The sequence below is a fragment of the Balaenoptera borealis genome, assembly GCF_965194805.1.
Source record: "Balaenoptera borealis genome assembly, chromosome: 16".
Taxonomy (NCBI): Eukaryota; Metazoa; Chordata; class Mammalia; order Artiodactyla; family Balaenopteridae; genus Balaenoptera; species Balaenoptera borealis.
Genome location: NC_138872.1, coordinates 45,530,775 through 45,548,163, shown reverse-complemented (window position 1 = coordinate 45,548,163; position 17,389 = coordinate 45,530,775). Strand labels below are relative to the sequence as shown.

The 17,389-nt window shown below is 44.0% G+C and overlaps 1 long non-coding RNA gene across 9 annotated transcripts in view; it reads right to left on the bottom strand.

The window, feature by feature from the left end:
* Window positions 1-1,218: 1,218 nt before the first annotated feature.
* LOC309613468 overlaps window positions 1,219-17,389 on the bottom strand; it is a 61,577-nt gene continuing 45,406 nt past the window's right edge. For 5 of the 9 annotated variants that reach the window (XR_014235741.1, XR_014235742.1, XR_014235747.1 and 2 more), the window contains 2 exons: window positions 11,024-11,070; window positions 1,219-10,454 (listed from right to left, as the gene is read on the bottom strand). This is a non-coding gene — a long non-coding RNA (uncharacterized lncRNA). The remainder of the gene's footprint in view (window positions 10,455-11,023; window positions 11,071-17,389) is intronic. The other 4 variants (XR_014235743.1, XR_014235744.1, XR_014235745.1 and 1 more) reach the window with 4 other exon arrangements.

The following is a 17,389-nucleotide window of genomic DNA, read 5'->3' as shown; positions in this document are numbered from 1 at the left end:
CAAAATAGGCTAATTTCAGCATATAATCAATATAAAAGTATTAATGAGACATTTTACTCTCTCTTTTCTGTATTTAACGTTAGAAATTTTACACTTTGAGTGCATCTCAGTATAATTACTAAATTCACATCAGATATAGTTGATCTGTGTTCATGTTTCAATTTACAGCTGCATGAGGGGATTCACAAACCCAAGTTGTTCCAAGCATACTTAAAAGTTTTCCAATATCTGAATCAAGTATTAGTTTTTTAAACTCAAATTTCTTGAAATTAAAGAAAATTAAAATTCAGTTCCTTGCTTGCCTTGGACACATTCCAAGTGGTGAAGGCCATGTGAAGGTTCAGGCCACCAACAACACAGCACCCCATCGTGCTTGTAATTGTTTCTCAAATATTCCAAATCCTTGCTCACTTTTGTGTCCTTGATAGACTTTTACTTTAAAGATTCATTGCTATCTCCTGCTTCAGTTGTCTTATCTACGAGACCCTGCTTTCAGAAGTTGTGTGTGTTTTCACCCCTATCGAATTTTTCTCTTTCTGGGGCTCCTGTTATATGGATAATGACACTTCTACCCTCCATAGTCTTACTTTTCTTTTGCATTTTCCATCTTTATCTTCCTGAGGTCCTCAGAGGTTCTTTTTTTTTTTTTTTAATTTGTTTAATTAATTAATTTATTTTTGGCTGCGTTGGGTCTTCGTTGCTGCGCGCGGGCTTTCTGTAGTTGCAGCGAGCGGGGGCTACTCTTGGTTGTGGTGCGTGGGCTTCTCATTGCAGTGGCTTCTCTTGTTACAGAGCATGGGCTCTGGGCGCACAGGTTTCAGTAGTTGTGGCGCACAGGTTTGGTTGCTCCATGGCATGTGGGCTCTTCCCAGATCAGGGCTCGAACCCGTGTCCCCTGCATTGGCAGGCGGATTCTTAACCACTGTGCCACCAGGGAAGCCCCCTCAGAGGTTCTTAACCTGACCTTGGCTCGCTCATTTGCCCTTGCACTGTATCCTTCCCGCTATTTTGTCCCGCTACTGAGCGCTTCATTTCAACCACTGAAGTCTGTCTGCGGCTGTGTGTTCCTGTTTTGTGTCTCCTGGTCTCCTTGAGGATATTTATTCAGCTTCCTTTAATTCCTGCCCGGCCTGACCTACTAGGGCTGTCTCAACATCTCACTGCTGTGGCAGCCAGTGTAGATGGTTCCATCATCAAACTTGCTCCTGAAAAATCTTTTTCTTTTCCTCGTGAGCTCACACGCATTGGGAACACCAGCTGCCCTGGCAGGGCAGGTGTCCCTGGAAGGAGAAGCAAAGGCCCAGGCCCAGGACTTCCATGCCCCTTGGGGAGGACACGAATGGAGGGGGGCTGGCGTCAGGGTGGAGGATTTCCATGCTTTCAGTGGGCTGGACCACTCCTGCAGTGACCTGTCCCCAGGCCAGGTGACTGAGCCACTCTGGAGAGCCACCTCCTTTGACATCATCACCCACTTGACGCAGGTGATGCAGCAGCGGAGGGTGTGATCAGCACCTCTGCACCCCGGCCGGTCCTGTGCTGTCACCAGGCAGGTGGGATTGTTCCCTGCCACGGTGATGGGGCAAGCGGTGATCTCTCCAGGGCAACGCGGGGATAGAAAAGCACGTAAGGGGAACCCCCAGCCAACCTTTCTCTGGTACCTGACCCTCTGACCCCTAGGTTGCATTTCCCTGACTCGAGAGAACCAGCAACCATCTACCTCCCGTGGGTCACCATGTTTGGGTTTAATAAAATGATCCATCTCCACTTCATTAGTTCTCCATCTGACCAGAAGAAGCAAATCTCAGAAAGTGACTTTTAAAAATATACATAAAAGAGTTGGCCAGAATGCCCAACTTTGTATTACTGTATCATTTCACTGTATTTTCTTTCACCATGAATTTCAACAAATTCTGGAAACTTAAGTCAGAATCAGAGCTCTTACTAACTTTTTTAACCTTCCCAAGCCTCACCAGAGAAATGGGGAAAATAATGGAATCTCGCTCTTTGGGTTTGGGGACAGTCAATAGAATAACGCACTATCGAGCCCAGCACACAGCAAGTTCTCATTAAATGGGGAAAATGGGTCCACCCCCAGCTCTCTGGGCCTCAGCCTCCTGGGGCCACACTTGTTGAGAGGATTAGATGCCTAGCATCAGGTCCAGCTCAAACGGTCCCAGAAAAAAATCCCAGGTAATCAATGTATCAAGTTCTTAAAGCCAGGCTAACACATGACCTCTCACGGCCACGCTCTGTTGGTCACAGTTTGGCAACAAGGAGCAAACAGGGCAAAGCGGTGTAATTGTTTGGCCCAAGGCCTTCAAGCAATTTTCTCCATGTTCACACCAGCCGTCCTTAATGGAGCTATGCACACCTACAAGTCGGTGGGAGGGGAGCTGGGGGGAAACCCTTCTCCTCACACATCCCTTCATAAAATCATGGTGCCCAGGGAGCGGGATGTTTGACCTTGACACATGAGCTCTTATGCAAAAATAATGAAGGAGCCTCAACTTGCTGCCATGGTCCTGCTGCAAGCCCAGACTCTAGTGAGAGATCCCATAGGCATCAAGTTTACATCAGGGTTTAGGCGGGATTGAAAAGTAACAGTCAGATTTGTGAGTCATTGATAGGATTTAGGTGGGATGCCCTAAAAAGTAACTTGTTTGCAGCACTAGAATTTAGGGTACATTTCCAGTCATGAATTTATTACAAAGACAAGCAAACAAAATCAGTCTTTCAGAAGAGTCCATTTCCTAAATTGGGAATTGTTTAGACGTGCCATGTCCAGTATGGTAGCTGTAAGCCACATGGGGCCACTAAGCTCTGGAAAGGTGGCTGGTCCAAATTGAAATGTGCTATGCGTGCAAAATACACATTAGATTTTGATGACTTAATATGCAAAAAAAAGTTTAAAAATCTCATTAATATTTTTATATTGATTATATGCTGACATAATGTTTGGATATATTAGATTAAACAAAGTAGTCACATTAATTTTTTCCTGTTTCTTTTTATTTTTTAGGGTTAATTATATTTCTAGAATTGTGTAATTCATTCTATACTTATCAAATATTACTTGTTAATAATATTAGTAATAGATATTATTTATTCAACTAAAAGGCCATTTTAACTAGGATTTTAACAAGAGATTGTGTATTTGAGGCAAGTAGTTTGCAAAGCGTTCTTAGACACCTAAGGTGATACACAAGTTATACAATTAAGAAATTGTACCCATTTATTTATTTACTTTAGTTTTTATTGAAATATAGTTGATTTACAATGCTGTGTTAGTTTCAGGTGTACAGCAAAGTGATTCAGATATATATATGTATTCTTTTTAAGAGTCTTTTCCTTTATAGGTTATTACAAGACATTGAATATAGTTCCCTGTACTATACAGTAGGTCCTTGTTGGTTATCTATTTTATATAAAGTCTTGTGTATCTGTTAATTCTAAACTCCTAATTTATCCCCCCATGCACCTTTCCCCTTTGGTAACCATAAGTTTGTTTTCTATGTCTGTGAGTCTATTTCTGTTTTGTAAATAAGTTCATTTGTGTCACATTTTTAGATCCCACGTATAAGTGATATCATATATTTGTCTTTCTCTGACTTCCTGCACTTAGTATGATAATCTCTAGGTCCAGGCATGTTGCTGCAAATGGCATTATTTCATTCTTTTCTATGGCTGAGTAATATTCCATTGTATACATGTACCACATCTTCTTTATCCATTCATCTGTTGATGGACACTTAGGTTGCTTCCATGTCTTGGCTATTGTGAAGAGTGCCCTATAACCATTGGAGTGCAGGTGTCTTTTCATTGATTTATTCACCTGGGAATTCTGCACCTGGGCACTGGGACTGGCACTCACGGGTTCCCTGCCACTGTGAGGTTATCACCTCAGAAGCAGAGGCAGCCAGTAAGCAATAAAAATAGGAAATAACTGAATTTTAGTGCATGCTCTAAGCCAGTGGGCGCTATGGAAAAAATAAAGAGAAGGAGAGAGTATGAGGGAGGTGTGGGCACATAGATTCCCACCAAATTCCGAAAATTTGGTGTTTTCCTAAAGAGAATGATATTGGAAGTGATAACCACAGAGGAGGAGACTCTCCAGGTAGGCTGGAGGCCAGAAGCCAGAGGGACTGGAGCAGATGAGCCGGAGGAGAGGAAGCGATGATGTCAGGGGTGGGGCGGAGCGTGCAGGAAAGCGGGGATGACATTGGTGGGCATGAGGTGGGGCGGGGCTTAAACTGTCTCGAGAAGGAAATACAGAAACCCCAAAGCTCCCTGCGCTGAGGAGCCCACAGCAAAGAGGCGAGAAAGACGCGAGCATGTGAGACTGTACTGCACCCAACGTGGTGTACAAGCGGAAAGGGAAGGGAGATGAGCTCGGCCTCGCTGCTAGGGGCAGGAAGTCAGGTTTCAGTTAGGCTATTTGGGGATGTATAAAAATTCATCAGACCAAAAAAAGACGTGAAAAGACATTCCAAGGTCAAGAAATAGCACGCGCAGAGCCCAGTGTTGACAAAGAAGGTGGATGATTTGGAGACCTGCAAGTCGAGGGTGTCTGGTGGGCTGCCTGTGGGAGGAGGCTCAGCTTGAGAAGAGGGGGCTGCATCCGGGCCTGCTCACGATGGTGTGTGCAGGGCTAGGGGCTTGGACGTCCCACAGGCAGTGATCAGAAGCTTCCGGGCAGGACAGTATGTGGTCAAAGTTGTGTTTTCGAAAGATAAGTCATGTGACTCTATGAAGAAAAGATTGAAGAGAGTATAACTTAAAGATACATAGAGGACTTAGAAAGCTATTAAAGTTGCCCAAAGTTTTGTGGAGGGTTGTATCTAGAGAGGGCTGGAAGTAAAGGAGGGACTGATTGGAGAGATTTTTTTAGAGGTTTATTCTTAGGAATCAGTGACCAGTTGAAAGATGGACTTTCTAACATGAAAGAAAAAGAATAAAAAATGATCCCCCAACTCTCTTGTTTGGGAGCTTTTGGGTGTTGTTATTAACTGGGAAAAGCAGAGGGAGAGAAACATGTCCCAGACATGCTGAGTTTGAGGCATATATTAGTTTGGGTTCCCCCAGAAGCAGGATTCAGTTGTAAGCAGTGTCCTTGGAAGGTGACCTTGTGAGCAATGGTAGGGAAGGTGGGGAGTGAGACAGGGGCGAGAAAGCACTAAAGCACAATTGCACGGTTACTGCTGTGTCCGTGGGGCTCAGCCCTGCGGGGGCCTCTAGGAGAAACCAAGAGTGTGCATCAGAATCGCTCCACTTCAGGGAGTGGGGACTGGGGTATTTATTCTGTGGGATGCTTTGATTCCTGATTTCCTCCGAGTTGGGAGACCTGAGAAAGCCCTCAGGCAGAAAGGAAGGTGCTCCCAGGACGAAGTTCTGGGTACCTTGTGCCTGGGAGTGGAGAGGCAAGTGCCAAGGGGCTACATGTGGGACATGGGACGCTGGTAGCATCCCGTAAAAGGTGCCAGCTGAGAGGGCTCTGCCCGTGGGGATGCAACATAGGCCTTGGAGAATACAAAGCTCCAATGAGAAGTCAAGCAGAAGACAGTGATTTGGGGAATCCAACATACTTGGCTAATATCAGCATAAGCCTTTTCAAAGTGGTTTCTTTTCCAGGTAACCCCATGCGGTGAAGACACTTCTGCGTGTGAGCGTTACTGGCTTGTGCCCTGTGTGCCTGTCCCCAGCAGCAGTGACCTGGGTGAGGCTCGATTGAACTTGGGCACCAGCTCTCCTTCCTCAATAAACGTCTGCTCTATTGGACCAGAAGCCATGGGATTTTATTCCTACATCCTCTGAGAGGGATATTTTTCTAGGATTTTGTTTCTTTTTTTTTTTTTTTTTAATTTTATTTATTTATTTATTTATTTATTTTTGGCTGCGTTGGGTCTTCGTTTCTGTGCGAGGGCTTTCTCTAGTTCCGGCAAGCGGGGGCCACTCTTCATCACGGTGCGCGGGCCTCTCACTATCGCGGCCTCTCTTGTTGCGGAGCACAGGCTCCAGACGCGCAGGCTCAGTACTTGTGGCTCACGGGCCCAGTTGCTCCACGGCCTGTGGGATCTTCCCGGACCAGGGCTCGAACCCGTGTCCCCTGCACTGGCAGGCAGATTCTCAACCACTGCGCCACCAGGGAAGCCCAGGATTTTGTTTCTTAAAGTCAAACTCACTCTCTTGGACAAGTGGGCGCCCCAGTGATGGAGTCCAGCTTCCTAAAGAGTAAACAAAAAACTCCATCGTGGACCCGTGTTACCAGCGTTCCTGAATTTGAGTTAGAATTTTAGCTTTAGAAGAAAAGGTACAGAAAAAAAACAAAGAATAAAGAAAGTTGGGAAACTCCCATGTCCTTCCTGGTAGGGTCCAACAGGACAGGAGGCTGGGCAGAGTATTGAGTGCAGGTGAGCTCTCCTGTGGGCGTCTCTATCTGGACCCACCTGTCAGCTGCTGCCCTGCAAGAGGAACCTTTCAAAGTATCTTAAGCACCCACATTAAATCTCCAGTCTGTCTTCTGTATCCACAAGATCCCTTTTGTCTGAGAACTATCTTCTAAAGATTATAAATAGAGCCTCGGAACTATCTTAGACTCTGGGTTAAGTTCAAATTCCATTCTTGTCCAGTTCATGGTGAACCTTTGGATGGCTCATTTGACCTTTCAAAGTCTCAACTTCCTCATCTGTGTAGCGGCGATAAGAACCACCTCGCAAATTTTTCAGGGTTGGAAGGGCTAGGGACTGAGAAACTGCCATGAACAGCTCTTGATAGTGTTAAAGATTTGGTCTAGAATGGCTTTGACTGTTATTGCTGCTCTGGATCATTCTTAAACTTCCTGTGGCTCCAGTTACCAAGTATAGGCTATGGCCCGAAAGCATGCAGTGTGAAAGGCAGACATCCACCCCTGGGGTCCCAGGGCAGGGGCTCAGAATGACTCAAATGCTAGAGGCCCTACTGGATTCTTTCTTTCGAAAAAAGCACTGGACCATTGAGAGACCTCTAGATCCATGTTGACCTCTCCCAACCGTATGAACCTAGGTGGGTTACTGCACCCCACCCTCTGTATGCGGGAAAGGAATGAATTAGACAGGTCCAACCCCTCCAGCTCAATACTCCTGAGATCCTACACCTGAGAATTCTGGCCTTGACTGACCTATACTCCCAGTACTCTGGTTGACCAAGAAAAGAGTGATAGAAGTTTCATGAGCCATTATCTTCCTAATGAGCGCTAAGTGCATGTCCCCAGAAGAACTCCAGTTATCTCAGGCCCTGAACAGCCCACTCTAAGACCCTCACTCCAACCTTGCCCTTTTAGTTTTCCTGCTTAGGGGGCTCTGAACAGGTCAGAAGAAACAGATATCCTACCAGGATGCCACTTCCCCATCTCAAGAGGACATCTTTCAACTGAACTACAGTCAGCTTCATTTTCAACTTGTGGGTGAAATTCCAGAGTGATAAACAAAGGAAATGGATTAGGCAGGCAATCCTTTGATTCCAGTCACATCCCCTGAGGGCCTGCGGTGGTCAGTGCCGTGCTGGCCCCTGGAAGGAATGGCCAAAGTCGAACGCTGTCTAGGAAAACAAAGCAGGTTTTAAAAATAAACGTCATTTAGGATATGACTAACCGATGCCCACTCCCTATGTGTGTCTTTACGTCTATAATCTTTCCGCCTGTAACTTTCAGGCAGGTTTCCTCTGACCCACCTTCCACCTGGGCCCAGGAAGTCATATGCCATGGAGAACAGCGGTGATTCCGGCCAGCACGGTGAGTCAGGGACATATGGTGTCCCGAGCTCTCTGTTTACTCTTGTGCCCGGGAGATTAGTCAGCCAGAGGCGCAGAATCAGCCTGAACGCCATCTGCTGTACCCTGGTGCAGGCTGAAGGTGACAGGTCAGCCTTACATACCTTGATAGCTAGGGGAGGGCCTGGATCATTCAAAGTGGGAAGGCTGCGGCCTAACGAAGGCAAGGCTCAGGCTGTCCATCTGTCCTTTCTCACCGGGCAAGGGGAGAGCTGCGTCTGGAGAAGGAAGACGGGCCCCGAGCTGCTGTGGTTCTGGTTTGTCCAAGGCTCCCCAGTGGACCTCTTCTCAGCCCCAAGACACCAGGTAGCTGCCCTCACTTCTCTCCTGCTGGTCTGCAGCCTCGGGAGTTAGTCTAAGAGTTCAAGGTATTCTGCATGTAGAGATGGTGCTTTGTCAGTGGAAAGATTCTAGACTTTGGCCCCTGCATCTGCCTGCTTTTAAGCTCAGGTCTTGAGGTCTTGGGTAACTTGTTCAACCCCCCTAAGTCTCCCTTTCTTTGTCTGTTGAATGACATCCTCACAAGGCTGTTGCCTAGGATGAACTGATCTGAGATAATCTATGTAAAGCACCTGGATTTAGGAGGAGTGCAATAAAAGTGAGTGCCCTTCCCCCTCCCCTGGATTATCTGCTTTTTTCCCCTTTGCCGGAGATTCCTTGGTGAACAGAAAGCTGTTATGTCATTTGCCTGTAATCCTCATGATAAAATAAAATTCTCATCAGAATAATGTTGACATCCCATTGGCATGTCCGGGCCACAGAAATAATGATGTGGTGAAAATAAAGTTGAGGCTATTGGCTAAAGGAAAGAGGTTAGCAAGTCACAGTGTGCAGAGAGAGAGAGACAGAGAGAGAGAAAGAGAGAGAGAGAGAGAGAAAGAGACAGGCCCTGGGGGAGCCTGAATCCTTCTCCATGAAGAGTAAAATTGCACGTGACAGCACTGGACCTCTAGGAGATCTCAAGACACGTGCTTTGGACAAAACTCTCCCCAGTCTCCAGCGTTCCAGGTTCATTTCCTGGGGGTCCTCTATTCCATCAAAACTGACTGCAGTTCCCAGCCCATCAGCCCCAGGAGGAGGTTGATTTTGGCTGTGGATTTCATAACTGATCCCATGTGGGAAATTTTCCATCATTTAGCTGAAGGTATGAAGTTGCGAGTCATGAAGTTCCAAATTATGAAGGCATCCCCATGGGATTTCTACTGGTGCAATGGGTTTTGTTATAAGGTTTGTATTTGTTTCTGAGAAGAGTCCTGGAATAACTGTCCCATTTGCAGCCACCAGCTCCCGGGTGCTATTTACAGCACAGAATTTCCCCAGGACCTGTTACAGGAAAATTGTGACAACATCTGGCCAACTTCAGAGAAATCAATGAGGGCTGCGAGGGTGGACTTTGTTCACACATGGTGTTCCAATGAATATTTTCACCTGTCCAGAAATCAAATTCATTGATTTCTCCAAAGGGCAAGGACAAGCAGATGTCCCCAGTAAAAGGAGGTCTCCCCAGTGGCTTTCAGAACTCACTCATGCTTTATTCTTTATGTTGAACAGACACTCTTCTGGAGGCTGAAGAGAAAAAAAACCAAGCAAGACAAAACTAAGGTTGGTTACCATGGACTATGCAGAGGACAGAGGGCACTTCTCTGTAGAAAAAGCTGCGCCATCCCCAGACCACATGCCCTGAGCACAACCATCTCCATGAGCTCCCGTGCCTGGTGGACCTTGGGCTCTGACTTCCAGTCTCCACACCAGCAAAGGATCGCTGGGACCAGGACAACTCTGTTCATGCAAAATAAGACTGGCCCCAGGGTCCAGACAACACAAGGCAGGAGGGGAGCCCAACTGCACAAGCTTCTCCTTGTGGATGCAAAGTGGGCCCCGTGGCCTGGTGGAAAATAATGGCCTTTCCCAGCGAGATCACTTCTGAGATGAGCTGGTCTCTTCCGAGATAGGCATGGCTCTCGATAACTTCCCAGGCTCAGTTTCTTCATCTGTAAAAAGGAATAACAATGCCCGTGTCAGAGTGGGCTGTCAGTGCACGTTAAACATGTTTTTAGAGCAAGTGTGGAGACAGTTGACTTGCTCTGATGGAGGAATAAAAAATAGGTAGTTGGGGAAGGACAGCCTGTGAGATCCAGTGAGGATTCCTCATGCCCCAGATCCCAGGGGCACTTTGCATGGTGGATGTGGCCCCAGGTCCCACCACGGTGCCTTCTTGAGCATCAGAGGCTGCTTCCCCAGGTGGGACATGGACGCTGGAGCATGGGCCATTCTGGAGAAGCCACCGTTCCTGGTGACAATCCACATTCGAGCCGTGGGCAGGGACTCTTTTTGCTAGTTTCAGGCAGGAGACGTAGAGAGGGTGGTGTTGGTGGTTACTATTCCAGAGTGAACCCCCTGCATCCAGAACCATCCAGAATCTTCCCAGATTCTTCTCCAAGGGAGACAACCCAGCTCATGTGCACAGTTACTTTTGGGATCTAATCGTTGTCTAAATTAGCCCTCCTTTCACAGACAAAGATAAATTGTGTCTTGATAAAAGTGTTGGGATTCGATGGAGCTTTTGAAATCCCCTTGCAGCTGGTCTTTAATCCTCACGTTGGCATTTATGGTGTCTGGACTACAGTGACACATGCCCCTGCCTTCGTATCCTGAAAAGATCCAAAGTCACAGACAAGCAGAATCAGGGAGCTGAAAGGGCTGTAGAAAACCTGTCATTAATTAATAAGTTAATAAATTAAGGGGAGACATTTCTGTAGGAGCGTGGCTCAGCTGAGAGCTCAGCCCTGGTATTGCAATGGCACCTGTCTTACTGTGTGGCCCTAGGCAGTGCCCTTAACCTCTCGGATCATGCATTTCCTCATCCGTAAACGTACAGAGAACACCTGGTAACACCTGCCTTGGCTAAACCTTGAGGATGTTGAGGATACAGTAAGAAAATAGGCCTGAAGGTATTTTGAAAAACAGTAAAGGCTATAAAATCTTATAACAATAAATTGCCATGGTTATTACATTCAAGGAGCACCAGGTGGAAAACAACAGACATTTCTGTATCTACTGGTTAATTGCTACTCAGCATCTTCAAAGATTATGTTTGTGCTCAAAGGTCACCCTGAATCAGTCTATGGGTGTCTACTACAAAATTCTTCCAACTTTTCAGTATGTTTGAAAATTTTCCTAATAAAATGTTGGGATATGAAAAAAAAAAAAATCACCTTACCTGAACACTGCAGTCTCACACATGTCTAGAGGCAATGAATTTGGAGTCTCCATTTTGGACAAAGAGAAAAAGAAAAATGGCAGCATTATCAAAATGCGAAACAAAACAAGTCATAAATTCTGGCATGGTATAGTTCAGGGATATCCACCAGTCTTATTTATAATAGCACATCATTCTCCAAAGAAGAAAAATGTTTGAGTTTGTCACAGCACATCACTTTGAGGGAAAGCTCTATACCCATGAAAACAATACGTAAAAAGATGATACAGCACCTCTGTGCCTGTAATGATTCTCAGTTAAACAAGCAACAGAGAGGCAAATTTGTATATACTTATGACAGTGGTGTTAAATAAAAAAGAAAACAGAAACACTAGAGATAGAGGCATCCAAAAGATCATGGTGGTTGAGAGGCCTAGGATCACAGGAGGACTTGTTCTTTCTTTTGTGTAAATTTTTCCTTTGATGTCGCTACACTCCATTTATTATAAAAAAAGAAAAAATATATTATGATTTTCATTTAGTGTAATTCTTTGATATTGAAAAAAAATAAATGGCAGTTTGTGTATGCAGGCCCTCTGCTTGGCACAGCTGGCAAGAGCAACTTAGCTTTGAAAGAGACCCTTGTGGGCTGCCAGGTGCATTGTTCATCTGTGGCTGCCCCGTGACTTTGGACACAATAGTTGCCAGGTTCAGGCGTGCCCACTCGGAGCCCGACCCAGACCTGGTTCAAGCTCATTGTTGCTTCAAGTACTTCTGCGAGGAGCCCACATCGCCAAGCTTTGAAGTCGGGTTCCCAGAGCCTGTTTCCTCAGAGGGTGAAGTTTATGTCGGAGAGCACTTGGAGGTGTCGTTGGGGGGGAGATGTTCCAAAATGATCCCAAAGATCAAGACGGTCCCCACATGGGTCAGGGAGAGCTGAAGAACCCCTGCTAAAGGCTGGGATGTTACCGATTAGAAAAGTGGGCACAGGTGGGGCATTTATTTCAGAAATCCAGCCACTGGTCAGGCCACCCTTTGGGGAAGCAGTCCTCAGCTTCCACTCAGCTGCCTCTCACAAAAGAGCCCTAATCGGCCTTTGTTCTCAGGCAGCAAGAGTCAGGGTCACACCTCAGAAGATCACATCTAAAGCTCCTGATTTTCCAACCAGGGCTGGGCAAGGCCGAGAGGCTCTAATTCAAGGGCAGCAGGGTGCTGGGCACTGGGTCAAGGCTGCAGGCTTGGGCTCCTGCCTCTGCCCTCCTCCTGGGTTGCCAGTGACCTCAGTCCCCAGAGTCTCCACTCCAGTCCCTTGCCACCCTGGGGAGAGGTCCTCATTGCCCCTTTTGCTTTGGAGAACCTGAGATTCTTTCCAGGACAGTAAGTTCAGTGAGTCAGCAGCAGTATTTTTTGAAGGCCTTCTATGTGTAAAGAGCTAAGGTTAAGATTGGTTCAAGATGGTGGAGTAGAGGGGCATGTGCTCATTCCCTCTTGAGACAGCACCAGAATCACAACTAACTACTGAACAATTATCGACAGGAAGACATTGGAACTCACCAAAAAAGATACCCCACATCCAAAGACAAAGGAGAAGCCACAATGAGACAGCAGGAGGGGCGCATTCACAGTAAAATCAAATCCCATGACCGCTGGGTGGGTGACTCACAAGCTGGGGAACAATTATACCACAGAAATCCACCCACTGGACTGAAGGTTCTGAACCTCATGTCAGGCTTCCCAACCTGGGGGTCCAGCAATGGAAGGAGGAATTCTCAGAGAATAAGACTTTGAAGACCAGAGAGATTTGATTGCAGGACTTTGACAGGTCTGGGGGAAACAGAGACTCCACTCTTGGAGGGCACCCACCAAGTAGTGTGCACATCAGGACCCAGGGGAAAGCAGCAGTGACCCCATAGGAGACTGAACCAGATGTACCAGCTAGTGTTGGAGGGTCTCCTGCGGAGGCGGGGAGTGGCTGTGGCTCACCACAGGGATGGGGAGACTTGCAGCAGAAGTTCTGGGAAGTAGTCCTTGGTGTGAGCCCTCCCAGAGTCTGCCATTAGCCCCACCAAAGAGCCTGTAGCCTCCAGTGCTGGGTCGCCTCAGGCCAAACAACCAACAGGGAGGGAACTCAGCCCCACCAATCAGCAGACAAGCATATTAAAGTTTGACTGAGCTCTGCCCACCAGAGCAACACCCAGCTCTACCCACCAGCAGTCCCTCCCATTAGGAAGCTTGCACAAGCCTCTTAGATAGCCTCATGCACCAGAGGGCAGACAGCAGAAGCAAGAAGAACTCCAATCCTGCAGCCTGTGGAAAGAAAACCACATTCACAGAAAGACAGACAAAATGAAAAGGCAGAGGACTATGTACCAGATGAAGGAACAAGATAAAACCCCAGAAAAACAACTAAATGAAGTGGAGCTAGGCAACCTTCTAGAAAAAAAATTCAAAATTATGATAGTGAAGATGATCCAGGACCTCGGAAAAAGAATGGAGCCAAAGATCAAGAAGATGCAAGAAATGTTTAACAAAGACCTAGAAGAATTAAAGAACAAACACCTAGAAGGATTAAAGAACAAACAAACAGGGATTAACAATACAATAACTGAAATGAAAATTACACTAGAAGGAATCAGTAGCAGAATAACTGAGGCAGAAGAAAGGATAAGTGACCGGGAAGACAGAATGGTGGAATTCACTGCCATGGAACAGAATAAAGAAAAAAGAATGAAAAGAAATGAAGACAGCCTAAGAGACCTCTGGGACAACATTAAACACACCAACATTCACATTATAGTGGTCCCAGAAGGAGAAGAAAGATAGAAAGGAACCAAGAAAATATTTGAAGAGATTATTGTCAAAAAATTCCCTAACATGGGAAAGGAAATAGCCACCCAAGTCCAGGAAGTGCAGAGAGTCCCAGGCAGGATAAACCCAAGGAGAAACACGCTGAGACACATAGTAATCAAATAACAAAAATTAAAGAAAAGAAAAATTATTGAAAGCAACAAGGGAAAAAAGACAAATAACATACAAAGGAACTCCCATAAGGTTAACAGCCGGTTTCTCAGCAGAAACTCTACAAGCCAGACAGAGTGACATGATATATTTAAAGTGATGAAAAGGAAGAACCTACAACCAAGATTACTCTACCTGGCAAGGATCTCATTCAGATTCGATGCAGAAATCAAAAGCTTTACAGACCAGCAAAAACTAAGAGAATTCAGTACCACCAAACCAGCTTTACAACAAATGCTAAAGGAACTATTCTAAGTGGGAAACACAAGAGAAGAAAAGAACCTACAAAAACAAACCCAAAACAATTAAGAAAATGGCAATAGGAACATACATATTGATAATTACCTTAAATGTGAATGGATTCAATGCTCCAACCAAAAGACACAGGCTCGCTGAATGGATACAAAAACAAGACCCATATATATGCTGTCTACAAGAGACCCACTTCAGACCTAGGGACACATACAGACTGAAAGTGAGGGGATGGAAAAGGATATTCCATGCCAATAGAAATCAAAAGAAAGCTGGAGTAGCAATACTCATATCAGATAAAATAGACTTTAAAATAAAGAATGTTAAAAGAGACAAAGAAGGATACTACATAATGATCAAGGGATCAATCCAATAAGAAGATATAACAATTATAAATATATATGCACCCAACATAAGAACATTTCAATATATAAAGCAACTGCTAACAGCTATAAAAGAGGAAATCAAGAGTAACACGATAATAGTGGGGGACTTTATCACACCTCACTTACACCAATGGACAGATCATCCAGACAGAAAATTAATAAGGAAACAAAAGCTTTAAATGACACAATAGACCAGATAGATTTAATTGATATTTATAGGACATTCCATCCAAAAACAGCAGATTACACATTCTTCTCAAGTGCACACGGAACATTCTCCAGGATAGATCACATCTTGGGTCACAGATCAAGCCTCGGTAAAATTAAGAAAATTGAAATCATATCAAACGTCTTTTCCAACCACAATTCTATGAGACTAGAAATCAATTACAGAGAAAAAAATGGGAAAACACACAAACACATGGAGGCTAAACAATACATTACTAAATAACCAAGAGATCACTGATGAAATCAAAGAGGAAATCAAAAAATACCTTAGAGACAAATGACAATGAAAACACGATGTTCCAAAACCTATAGGATGCAGCAAAATCAGTTCTAAGAGGGAAGTTTATAGCAATACAATCCTACCTCAAGAAACAAGAAAAATCTCAAATAAACAATCTAACCTTACACCTAAAGGAACTAGAGAAAGAACAAACAAAACCCAAAGTTAGCAGAAGGAAAGAAATCATAAAGATCAGAGCAGAAATAAATGTTACAGAAACAAAGAAAACAATAGCAAAGATCAATAAAACTAAAGGCTGGTTCTTTGAGAAGATAAAATTGATAAACCTTTAGTCATACTCATCAAGAAAAAGAGGGAGAGGACTCAAATCAATAAAATTAGACATGAAAAAGGAGAAGTTACAACAGACACCACAGAAATACAAAGCATCCTAAGAGACTACTACAAGCAACTCTATGCCAATAAAATGGACAACCTGGAAGAAATGGACAAATTCTTAGAAAGGTATAACCTTCCAAGACTGAACCAGGAAGAAATAGAAAATATGAACAGACCAATCACAAGTAATGAAATTGAAACTGTGATTAAAAATCTTCCAACAAACAAAAGTCCAGGACCAGATGGCTTCACAGGTGAATTCTATCAGACATTTAGAGAAGAGCTAACACCCATCCTTCTCAAACTCTTCCAAAAAATTTCAGAGGAAGGAACACTCCCAAACTCATTCTATGAGGCCACCATCACCCTGATACCAAAACCAGACAAATATACTACAAAAAAAGGAAATTACAGACCAATATTACTGATGAATATAGATACAAAAATCCTCAACAAAATACTAGCAAACAGAATCCAACAACACATTAAAATGATCATACACCATGATCAAGTGGGATTTTTCCCAGCAATGCAAGGATTCTTCAATATACGCAAATCAATCAATGTGATACACCATATTAACAAACTAAAGAAGAAAAACCATATGATCATCTCAATAGATGCAGAAAAAGCTTTTGACAACATTCAACACCCATTTATGATAAAAACTCTTCAGAAAGTGGACATAGAGGGAAACTACCTCAACATAATAAAGGCCATATATGACAAAGCCACAGCAAATATCGTTCTCAATGGTGAAAACTGGAAAGCATTTCCTCTAAGATCAGGAACAGGGCAAGGATGCCCACTCTTGCCACTATTAGTCAACATAGTTTTGGAAGTCCTAGCCACGGCAATCAGAGAAGAAAAAGAAATAAAAGGAATCCAAATTGGAAAAGAAGTAAAACCATCACTGTTTGCAGATGACATGATACTATACATAGACAATCCTAAAGATGCCACCAGAAAACTACTAGAGCTAATCAATGAATTTGATAAATTTGCAGGATACAAAATTAATGCACAGAAATCACTTGCATTCCTATACACTAACGATGAAAGATCAGAAAGGGAAATTAAGGAAACAATCCCATTCATCACTGCAACAAAAAGAATAAAATACCTAGGAATAAACCTACCTAAGGAGGTAAAAGACCTGTACTCAGAAAACTATAAGACCTTGATGAAAGAAATCAAAGATGACACAAACAGATGGAGAGATGTACCATGTTCTTGGATTGCAAGAATCAATATTATGAAAATGACTATTCTACCCAAAGCAATCTACAGACTCAACACAATCCCTATCAAATTACCAATGGCATTTTTTTACAGAACTAGAAAAAAAAATCTTAAAATATGTATGGAGACACAAAAGACCCCAAATAGCCAAAGCAATCTTGAGGGAAAAAAACAGAGCTGGAAGAATCAGACTCCCTGACTTCAGACTATATTACAAAGCTACAAAAATCAAGACAATATGCTACTGGCACAAAAACAGCAATATAGATCAACAGAACAGGAATATAAAACTCAGAGATAAACCCACGCAGCTATGGTCAACTGATCTATGACAAATGAGGCAAGGATATACAATGGAGAAAAGACAGTCTCTTCAATAAGTGGTGCTGGGAAAACTGGACAGCTACATGTAAAAGAATGAAATTAGAACACTCCTTACACCATACACAAAAAAGAAACTCAAAATGGATTAAAGACCTAAATGTAAGACCAGACACTATAAAACTCTTAGAGGAAAACATAGGAAGAACACTCTTTGACATAAATCACAGCAAGATCTTTTTTGACCCACCTCCTAGAGTAAGGGAAATAAAAACAAAAATAAACAAATGGGACCTAATGAAACTTCAAAGCTTTTGCACA